Genomic DNA, 11767 nt, shown 5'->3' on the forward strand with positions numbered 1-11767 from the left:
ATGTTATAATTTCTTCCCTTTAAGCCCTTAAGTCATATCTAGTGTCCAACTATGCAAAGGAATGGTTTTAGGGCTTAAAAACCCTTGAAATATGAGTTTACGGCCCATGAATGTTCTATGGCCGTAAACTCATGAATGTTAGGCCTAATTCATGTCTTAAACTCGAAATTGGATGTCAAATATGTTATAGGTTAAGGCTAGGAAGGTACCTTAGAGATTAGAAGCCTTAATTTGAGTTTTGATCCTTTAAACTTGGATTAGGAGAGAGGTGGGAATTGTTTAGTGATAATTTGGCCAAAGGCTTCAAATGGAGTCTTAAACATGTTTATATAATGTTCGGGAATTGGACACGATAGAATTCTACCCGATACCGACGTTAATTGAGGTTTTTGGTCGTACCCGATTGATTTACCGTAACCCGATATGGTAGTTTCTAGAAATATTCCGATCACTAAAGTTGGGTGTTAAAATGATTTCTAATATATTAAGACGCCTATTAAGTCATTTTAAGTCAATATAAATTAATGATCTAATAAAATGGCGAATATTGGGAACTAAATTGAGAATGACGTTTGGTTGATCGAATCGAGTTACAAGTTGTGGTACAGGAATTTACATGATATTTCTGGTTGTTACATCCTCCCCTAACACTCGAACTGGTGATATTCGGATTCCAGATCCATTCCTGGAATTAGTTTCTTTCCTTGCGTTTTCTCAACCATTTTGTCTATGCGAGGCAGAGATAACGATTTCTATGAAAATCTTGACGGAGTCCTCGATATCCGAGGCACATACGTTGCAATCCATCGATCTCCGCGAGAATATGACCGGGGTTCTCTAGGGTGAGAAACCTAGTCTTCTAATTCTCTTTCTGTGTAGTTCGTCAAGCGGTTTGTACTGTTCTGGTATCTCCGAGGGTGTTTAAACTATAGGGCGATCTGTTTATGAGAGTCGTACTGGGTTCTAAGTTTGTTCACATGACGATGTGATTACTCGTAGGCTCAAGCAGTTCTCTGTCTTGAAATTCATATTAGAATTCATACCTGGTTTCACAATCACAACTTCGGGTATACGAGTCGTATATAATTAAGATTGAAAAGGTAGTTGAATAACTGATTCTTCCTTACCCTCACATCCCAATGAGGCAAAGAATTAAGGCGAAACCATTAATTCTAAACCTGTAGAACCTTGATTATATAATACTCTTATGTATACCTTCCTCAGTGAGAGAGATCATCTGCATGAATTCCTGGATTGAACTTGACGTACTGCACGAGTGGTACTTCGGGGATTTCTTCGGAAAGAAAAATAACTAAGAGGTACTCCTGGAATGAGTACTTTGGGGATTTCTTCGGAAAGAAAAATAACTAAGAGGTACTCCTGGAATGAGTACTTCGGTGTTCTGATATGACGGCTTCGCTGGAAAAGTGATCTAGAAGAAAGAGATGTACGTATGCAGCTGTTTTGGCGTCGATCAAATTGAATCTGATTGTATGATAATGTCGGAATCATACAGAAACTTTAAAGACATTAGAATTAAACATAGACGATTACAGACAAAACACAACTGTGCAACCATGAACAGAGTTACAGTACTTTAGATTTACCACAAGACTATTGTTGCGAATAAGATATACTACAAAAGACAAGTATACGCAGCACGAGAATTCCTATACAAACAGGATCTCGCAAAAGGTAAGACTCTAGTTGCACTAGTTCTAGATAGTTTATAAGTCTGTTACAACGAAACACCCAAATTACATTTAACGTGGTTCCGGAGTAGGCTCTCTTGTAGCTGTGATCCTGAGAATTTAGATTGTTCATGTAAAGAGTACGACGATGTTCTCGAAAGTTTGACCTACATCCCTATGATGCAGTCCTAGTATAGAATGAAAGTATGTTCGCGAAGGTTTGACCTACATCCCTATGATGCAGTCCTAGTAATGAGTAGAGGTAAGTTCGTAGAATGGTCTCAAGACGTTTGTTGTACAAGTTGAGGTATCGTGGGTTGGTGAATAACAAAATCCAACCACTGAAAGAGACTTGGAAATGTCTCTGTATCTAACTTGCTATGGTCCAATGACTTAACTAACACAGGTTTCAGATAGACTCCAATGAGAGTATGATAAGAGTACTTGAAGGAAGGAAATGACACAAAAGTTATTCGGCTGTCAATATCTTGGATATTCACGACGTAAAGGTTCAGGAAAATGACCCTGTAAAGGTCTTACATCATATCCATAGGAGAAAGTTCCTGACAGCATAAAGACCTAACTAAAGAACTTACGGTACATGATAATTTCATAGAAAATGCCACATCAGGCATAGACAGAAAAATACGATTCCTCTTTTTATAAGGGAAATAAAGTAAAGCGTCTACTACTAGCGACGGTCATTCCTCTGGTGAACTCTTAGTTCAACCAATTGACGTTCCATGTCAAGTAGGTGTCTCTCGTACACTCTCTGGCGTACTTGGAGCTCTATGACTTTGGCTCGGGTTTTCAGCTAGTGCTTGCAGCAGGTTCTCATGGTTTCTCTTTGATCTCTCGTGAGCATCTTCTAGATGAATGGTGTGGAGGGTATGCATTCTAGCATAGGCGTCTACTTCTGCAATCTGATGTAGGGCTGTCTTGCCTTGAATCTCATTTCGGGCCTCTCTGCGGACCAAGATTGGCAAGACTCTATCTGCTGAGCCCCCATTGCTCAAGTCGTAAAAGCTTCGGTCGCCATCAAATAGCATAAACTGATCTTGTCCTTGGCTCCCTGTTTCCAAGCATTCCACTCACTTAGGGTCGGGCCATGAAAAGCCAGACGAGGGTTAGGAATTGGAAAGGAGCTGCTTGGGGTAGGTTCTCAACCTCTGGTTCGGAGTTAGCATCATATGAAAAGTCTTCATCACGGTGATCATCCAAGGGGATAGGATGATCATTCTCTGGTTCTTCTCCAAACCAACCAGCTATGACTTCATTTGGAAGATACTGGTTGTCAAGGGGATGGAGTCCAGCTATGATTTCTATGCAAGAATTTAGGGTAAGTGGATAATTATTAGACGAACTATCTAGATAATTATTTAGAAAACCCTCATTAGTTACATCGCTATTTGTGAAGTGCATACCAGCTATGTGTAATCTAAACAGGATAGACCTTCGAATAAGTGACCTTATTTCCAAATTCACACAGAATAGGGGTAAGGCAAAATTATCACTGATTCTAAGTCTATAACATCCTAATTACATGTAGCCTTAGTGAATCCACTTAGCAACTATCAACTTAGTAATGAGGATCCCGTTTTAATTCTCAAGTATAAAGTACTTATAGTAACACCAAAATACACCTATAGTATTTTAAATTTATTGTTATGTTCTATTGTTCTCATTGTGGTAGGGTTGGTAAGATTTTAGCATTGTTGCAACCACCCAATTAAAACTTAGGCACATGCTAGTCAACCCTCGGATAATATAGGTGATCAGGCTATATCTTCCCAGTTTTGACCATATGTCTCTAAGCCCACTTGTGTTGCCCAACAATCGTAATTCTTTTGTACTGTCCTAGTGACACTGATTTTAGTATGAATGCAGCACGTATACTTACTTAAATATTTTACTATTTAAAGTATAAACTCTTGGTCAGAGTATTTTTAATCCCTTATGTATTTATAGTTAGTATATATTTTATGGGTTGATATACTTAATTCACTATAAACAATGCTCTGATACCAATCTGTCACACCCCAAAACCGAGAACGACGGAAACGTTCTGGGGTGGAGGACGTCATGTATGCATCACAACAAATGTAAAGTAGTAAACAAGCAACAACATCATCCATTGCATTAATAGTATAATTTTAGTTACAAGTGTTTTCTTTCATAGTACAAGACATGATGATAACTTATCAAAATAAAAGACGAGTCTTGACTGCTCCGTCTTCTCTAAACCTTGTATCGGCACCTGTCTATTTGTAACCTGATAATACAAGTTATTTTGAAAGAGTAGATCAACATTTAAGCTGGTGAGTTCATAAGTATTTAATGTCGTCGCTTTGATTTGTTGATATGAAAGACTGGTGAATGAATGATGAAACATTTTAGTATAAGTATGAAAAGCTCTAGAAAATCCCATATTTCCTACTAGTATAAAAGTAGTCTTCTACCAAGACTCGAATGTTTTGAAAGTAGTCTTTTACCTAGACCTGACTGTTTTGAAAGTACGCATCTCTTGAAAATGTGACGGTTTTTCCCTGTTTAACTCTTATTAGTAGTCCCTTAAGTATACCTGAAATGGTATCAACCTAAAACATCCGTAGATTGTTCATTTACCTCTGTTGCTAACAGTCAGGTTTAGGAATAGTTAGTCCCTTATGTATACCCACGATGGTATCAACCTAAAACATCCGTAGATTGTTCATTTACCTCTGTAGCTAACAGTGGTTGTCGGAATGGTTAGTCCCTCAAAGTATCATGTGGTACTAGGACATAAAGTCCCAATCTATCTCGTCGATGATGTGATTGAATCACAAGGTAAAGATAGAAAGGCGAACGATATAACCGTATCTAGACATATAACATGTAATAGTAATTTGCCATATAATGTCTATGTAAAAGTATTCATGTATAAGTATTCTTGTAAGAGTATTCTTTCATATAACATGTAGTAGTAATTTGCCATATAATGTCTATGTAAAAGTATTCATGTATAAGTATTCATGTAAGAGTATTCCTTCATATAACATGTAGTCTAGACTCATGAATGAACTGAATCCGGTGTAATTTCTTGTAGTAGGGAAAATATTTTGTTTACTCTAAACTATTCCTATAATAGTTTACTAGAATGTAATTGATGAGTGTCCAAGTAGGTTTATACACCATTGCTACCCAAGAGTATCGGAACTAAATTAACTGATGGAACATTTATGACCATATATGTATACATGATATATAACTGATATTTAAACGACTTTTGGACGAATACCCAATATCCCACCAGACCACATCTCAAGGCGCGAAAAGGAAATAGGGTGGATAGCCTTCCTAAGTCTTTTAAACATTTCTTATATAACTATACATATAGAGGCATGCAATTTATAATATAAAAGCATAAAGAAGTTTTGTAAAACCGTTGAAAAGTCTAATAAAGAATTTGTGACTTGATGTTAGTTTATAAAATGATTGAAAGTATTTTGTTTGATAAGACAGTTTAAGTACACGGAAAACCACTGTTTGAAAACACCTTTGTAACCGAGTTTGAAAGGAAGCTTACAGTATGTAAGACAGTTTGATAACGAGCTTTAATCATGTAAAAACGTTTAAGAAAGTCATTTGAAGTAATATGTTTAGTAAAACTGTTAAACTTGTAGTAAATCCATTTGTATACTAGTTATAAATCACATATGATTGATTTATTAACAAGAAGTATCCCAAAATATTGATGTTTTTCGTGCCAAAATAATCGTATGTTTGTAGTATGAAAGGTGGACACATATACATACAGTATAAGCAGAGTGTTTGATTTATATATAAATAACAACACTTTTCATTTCAAAAGATATGATGTTATCGTGATACATTTTGCATACGAAAGTTTCTTTATAATAATTATAAATCACATGTGATTCCGTTGATAAAAAGTGTATAATGGAACTTTATATAACATACGATAATCATCGTGTGTTTTACTTGTATTCCCCCCCTTAAAAGCATATAAAAATATTTATAAAACATTTAAAAGTGTGGATTATAGGGGTATGAACTCACTTGATTGAAGTGGTTGATTTGAAGTAGTCGAGAGAGGAATTGAGCAGAACTTCGACAGGAAGAGTTGAAAACGCGGGAAATCTCGGGATTCTCGGGAATCTCAGGAATCTCGAGAACAAAAAACCTTCCTTCGGGACTTGAAGGTGAAAACCGGGGCTTTGGGAGGGTCTCGGGGGCTTAAACGCAGAATTTCGGCGCGAGAAAGAAGGGAACTGAGCAATGGAACTCGGAGCCCTTGAAATCTATTTATAGGGGCATTTTTGGGGTGTGCCACGTCATGGCAAGTGATGGCCACATCGTGGGGAGTCAAACCTATCCTCTTCCATTGATTGGACGCTCTCAGTCACTTGCCGGGTCGCGGCAAGCTTGTGCCACGTCGTGGGGGCCTGACAGCCTCAAATTTTGGACCCCGAACTTGTAAAATCCATAACTTTCGCGTACGAGCTCCGTTTTCGACATTCTTTATATGCACGCGTAGCTAAAAACATGATCTACAACTATCGTTTAGACTTCATCGGCAAATTATGACTTTATTTTTAATTATTTATTTTTAACGGGCCGAGACACGAAAAGTCCGTTAAAATTCCATAACTTCTTCATCCGATGTCCGTTTTCGTCAGACTTTTCGCCATTGCGCTACTAATGTTGAGACCTTAGATTCTCATTTAGGTTGTTTTGGTCAAAAGTATCTCGAGCTCTATTTCGAGTTTTTAGCTGTCTACTGCTATACCCGAATCTTGGAAAAATCATAACTTCCTCATACGAAGTTAGATTTGGACGTTCTTTTTATGTATGCTCACGGTTTGAGGTTATCTATAACATTCATTTAGATACTTAAGGCTATAAACTATTGTATTGAAACTTCGCGTTTTTCGTTTAATCGGTGTTGCTGGTTTTGCCGAGAATCTTCGGTTGGTCATAACTTCTTCGTTATAACTCGGATTTTAGGGTTCTTTATATGTACGAAAACCTTGATACGATTCCTACTACATTATTTAACCCAAATAAGATTTTAGGAAAGTTATATTTTGACCTAAATTTGATTGGTTTTACATTACATTGTCTCGAAATATCGGGTTGTCACAGCCACCTTGCTCGAACCTGTAGAAAACCAGCCAAATCAACAAACCAATCATCTGGAGCGGGAATAAGTCCAACCTGCTACAGTTGTGGCGAAGTAGGGCACTTCAAAAGAAATTGCCCCAAAGTAGCAACAACTGGCAACACCGGAAGAGTCCTAGCAATAGGACGAGAGGAGACAACCGCTGATCCCACTGTCGCCGCAGGTATACTTCTCTTTGACGACTCTTATGCTTGCAACTCTTTTCGATTCTAGTACTAAAAGAGAAACCTGTTATCTATTCATTAAAACATCTTTCTAAACTCAATCCTTCATTTGTAATCGAAATTGTGTACCGTCGAGACGGCTAACCAATGAGATAGAGAACACTAACTTCGTACCAATAGATCGTATTCTCAGTCCGGAGGATTATTCTGTCCCATTCGATTTAATGGAAAACTTTTCACGAAATGATTTGATGCTATGTTTGACATGAAATGACCGAGTCTCATTCATGTCGTTATTCTTGGCTTTGAAAGGGTCGCCCGTCTAGATCTTTCCCCCGACCCGACTCTCGTGATCTTCGGCATCAAACCTTCGCTTCATTTCGTACATCAAAGCTCAAAAGTTTTCCCGATAGGAATTGCCATGCATCCCTCGTTCTTGTGATCATCGGGAAACGGGAAGTCTGCAGCTCTATTCCCTAAATTTCTTTCCCGAAGGACTCTCGAGAACATCTTTCCGAATGTCTAGTCTAGTCTCACACCGGCCTAATTCCTGGAACTACCTCGTAACCAAACCTCAGTAAGAATGACGTGTCCAAGTCGGTGACCAAGGATTGATATGATCACTACGAGTTAGTAGTAGTATCCTTCGGTCAAGTCATTTTCCTGGATCATGTAGCTAAGCAAAGCAGTCATACCCGTGAACCTTTCCAACAGCTAAGGCGATAGGGAATTAGTCAACACCAGAGATACCCATAGAAACCTGTCGATTCTTGGGTCCCATCGACTATTATCGTGGACCTACCCATAAAATTCTTCTATAGCTATCAGATCCTTAGCTACTCTGCTCTACGAAGATGTGCCTTCCTGTTGGAGCGTGTGTTCTGTTGAAAGCTTTGTCCCAGAAAAGCATGATATGCTTTGAGAAGTGCGAAGTACTTCCCTCGTGATACATTAGACCCTTCACGATCCTCGTAGAATCGATTTCGTAACCTTTAAACTTCGACTACCCTCAGAACTTAGTAACATTCATCTGGTACTTTACATCTCTGTCTTTAAGAAGTACCTACCCGATGAAATCCTGGCAATCCCCTTGATGAGACAGGAATCAAGGAAGGTCTGAGCATCATTGTAGAACCAATCAAATTCATAGATCAAGAGGTTAGACGTATGAAACAAGCCGAATCCCGAAAAGTGAAAGGCTTCCCGGAATGTCATACGAGAATCTCGATTCACTTGGAAGCTTGATGATCCAATAGAACAGAGTATTCGTATTCTCCTTCCAAATCCGCGAGTTGCATCTAAAGTTTGAATTTCGGGACGAAATTCTCTCTAACGGGGGGATAATGTGAAACCTCGTAATTTATTCCGTCGCTTTTAAACGGTTCCGTTAGTAAAGCCGTGTCATCCCAATTTTTCCGTTAACTTTGATTTAATTTAATTTATTTGCGACTTCTAATTAATTTTCATAAGTTTCGGGATATATTTTAATTCATTAAAATATTTTCTATTTTCATTTAGAAAATATTTAGTTTCGTCTAAATCGTAATTGCGGCAACTTTATCGGGTGCGACCAAAAGCATCGTATATCATCAGTATCGGGTAGAATTCCACCGTGTCCTAAACTTTGAGCATATATAAAGTTGAGAAAGCCTCATTTGAAGCTTTTCCACTCTCTCTACTCTCTCTCTACTTTCTCTCTCTAGAAATCGAAATCAATCCAAAAATCATCCAAAACAAGCTCCAAATCACCAAGGTAACTATCCTAGCTTCTAGATTATCACCTTTGGCCTTCAAATTCATGAAAAATATGAGGATTTGGACCATGAACATGTGTTTATGGCCCTAGAACCTCCTTAGGCCGTGAACACATATAATGAGGGGTTTTTAGCCTTAAAACCCTTCCAAACTTCATTTGAAGCCTAGATATGCCTAAAGGACTTGCATGCATGGATTTAGAACACCTTAAACTCTTTATTTAGGGTATGAACATGAGTTTACGGTTCAAGCACATGCTTGGACCATAAACACCAATTCTTGGGGAGTAAACTCAATTTATGGTGTTAGTTTGCCCTTAAACACCCCCAACAAGCTTCCATGAGTGTTTAGAACCCAAAAAATCCTTCAAGAAATGGACCAAAACTTACTTAAATAGGGAAAGCTTGAGTTTACAGCCCAAGAACATTCTTGGACCGTAAACTCATCTCCTTAGACCTTAAACTCATTCTTATGTGTTAAGATGCTACTTAAACACACCATGAGCCTTAGAAATGAGTCTAGAAGCAACCACAATCAAGTTAAGGACCTTATACCATGCCAAAACTACCCCATGGATGTTTACGGCCGTAAACCTCCCAATAACATCTTCTTAGGCCGCTAAACTCCATTACATTGTCCATATGTGAGTTTAATCCATTTCAATGCCCTAGTTTTGATCCTAGCAAATCTTCCCAAGTGATATAAGGCCATTTAGCATCATGGAACACACCACCCATGAGTTTACAGCCGTAAACTCATGGGGAATGGTCATTAGGGCCGTAAACCCTCTTGTAAGTTCACTCTTGAAGAGTAAACTACATATCCAAGCTTCATGTGTCCTTAAATGCCACCCGGGTCCTTCCAAACACTTGGAATGGAATGTTTCCGCAATTAAAAGTGTTTGTCCCTAACTAATAGATAATTCAGGTCCTAATTAGATACAAATGTGTATCTTTTCATAATTCATAGGAATATCGTGCGTTTGCAAACCCAGAACTGACGTTTAGGATCAAAGCAGACACATTCCTCGTCCGGTGAGTTCATACCCCTACCCTTTTTCAATGGTTTTTCAATGTTTTCAGGGGAGAAATACAAGAAAACTATAAATGTTTTCAAAAATCTAAAACTGATGTATTTCTAAAAATATCGGGCTAACTTTAGATATCTTTACCCTTTATGTATTTTGTTGAGCATAAAGGATGTTTTTTCGATTATAACTACATGGATTTCAGTAAAGAAAACAATCAAACTAATCAAATTATTATGGGAATAATTTAGGGATCTTGGTACTCATTTTATGTATTCGGATTTCTAGTAATGTTAATAGATAAACTATGTCTGATTCAGTTTATCTCTGTTTTCATTTACAATGTATTGCCAGATAATTTCACTGCATGTATCTATATTCACTGTATTATGTTTCATAACATTTAGTATGTTTGATATCGTATGAGAACCCTGTGAATAATTTAGTACTAGCTTGTGAGTTTCGTCATTACCCTTTGGGTTATCAGTAAATCCTTCCCGGAAGTGTAACCAAAGTCTCCCGGAGGGAGAGTGTGGAATTTGTGAATAGATCTATTTGGGACTGACAATCCCACACCTTAACTGCTAGCTACAGTTAGGCGAGCACGCCTGGGGTGACAAATTCTGGATATCGTCCGACGTCTGACAAGCGTCAAGGAGGTCTCGTTGTCATATCAGCATGGTTACCCGACTCACAATATGTATTAATATAAGTTTATTCACGGTTTGGGTTTGGTATTGACTTTGATTCGATTTCATATTTACTTTCTATCTATAGTTTCTATATCTAGTACGGGATGATAGTCCCATGGTTTTCAGTCTATAGATTTTGTATCTGGTGCGGGATGTTATTCTTATGGTTTTCAGTATATATATATATATATATATATATATATATATATATATATATATATATATATATATATTACATTTCTAGTGCGGGATGGTAGTCCCATGGTTAGAATCTATATCTAGTACGGGATGGTAGTCCCATGGTTTTCAACTTATATCTAGTACGGGATAGTAATCCTATGATTTTCAATGTATATCTAGTTTGAGATGGTAATCCTATGATTTTCAATCTATATCTAGTACGGGAGGATAGTCCCATGGTTTTCAATCTATGTATATCTATATTTTCATGTAAATCCAACTACATTGTATCTAGTACGGGATTGTAGTCCCATGGTTTTCAATCTATATCTATCTATAGTTTTGTGTATATCAAACTATCTTATATCTAGTTCGGGATAGTGATCCCATGGTTTTCAATATATAGTTTTGTGTATTAAACTATACTTTGTGATATTTAACCGAACTTACACTTAGGAAAATATGGGATTTTCCTGGGATAACATAACAACTCGTAATCAAATTAAGAAAAGAATGGGTAACTAAACTATTAGGAAAATATGGGATTTTCCTGGGATATAATACAACACGTAATCGAATTGGTAACAAATGATAACTAAACTGTTTTACATGAGAAAATATGGGATTTTCTTGGATTACAAACCTTTTCAGAAAACTAAATGAAACTGGTACATTTTTCTGAAACCAAACATCTTATGAACTCACCAGCTTTATGCTGATTTTCAAACTACTTGTATTCTCAAGTCCGCATTAGACAGGTACCCGGAGATCTCTTTTGGTGAAGACGGAGTGTGTAGAAGACTCGTTTCATTTTGTTCATATATATATATATATATATATATATATATATATATATATATTTTGTATCACACTTGTACAATTTACTTTTGAAACAAATGTAAACTTTCATATATATGTAATTTAATGGTTGTTTACTTTGATTAATATGTGCATTGGATTTGATACTCAATGTTGAGTCAACCCCGAAAATGTTTCCGCCTTTGGTTTTCGGGGTGTGACAAAATATATGGGGATTGATTGTGTAAATCATTAATTCTTATATATGTGGGCTTATG

The sequence above is a fragment of the Lactuca sativa genome, chromosome 6 (assembly GCF_002870075.4).
Source record: "Lactuca sativa cultivar Salinas chromosome 6, Lsat_Salinas_v11, whole genome shotgun sequence".
In the NCBI taxonomy this organism is placed as follows: Eukaryota; Viridiplantae; Streptophyta; class Magnoliopsida; order Asterales; family Asteraceae; genus Lactuca; species Lactuca sativa.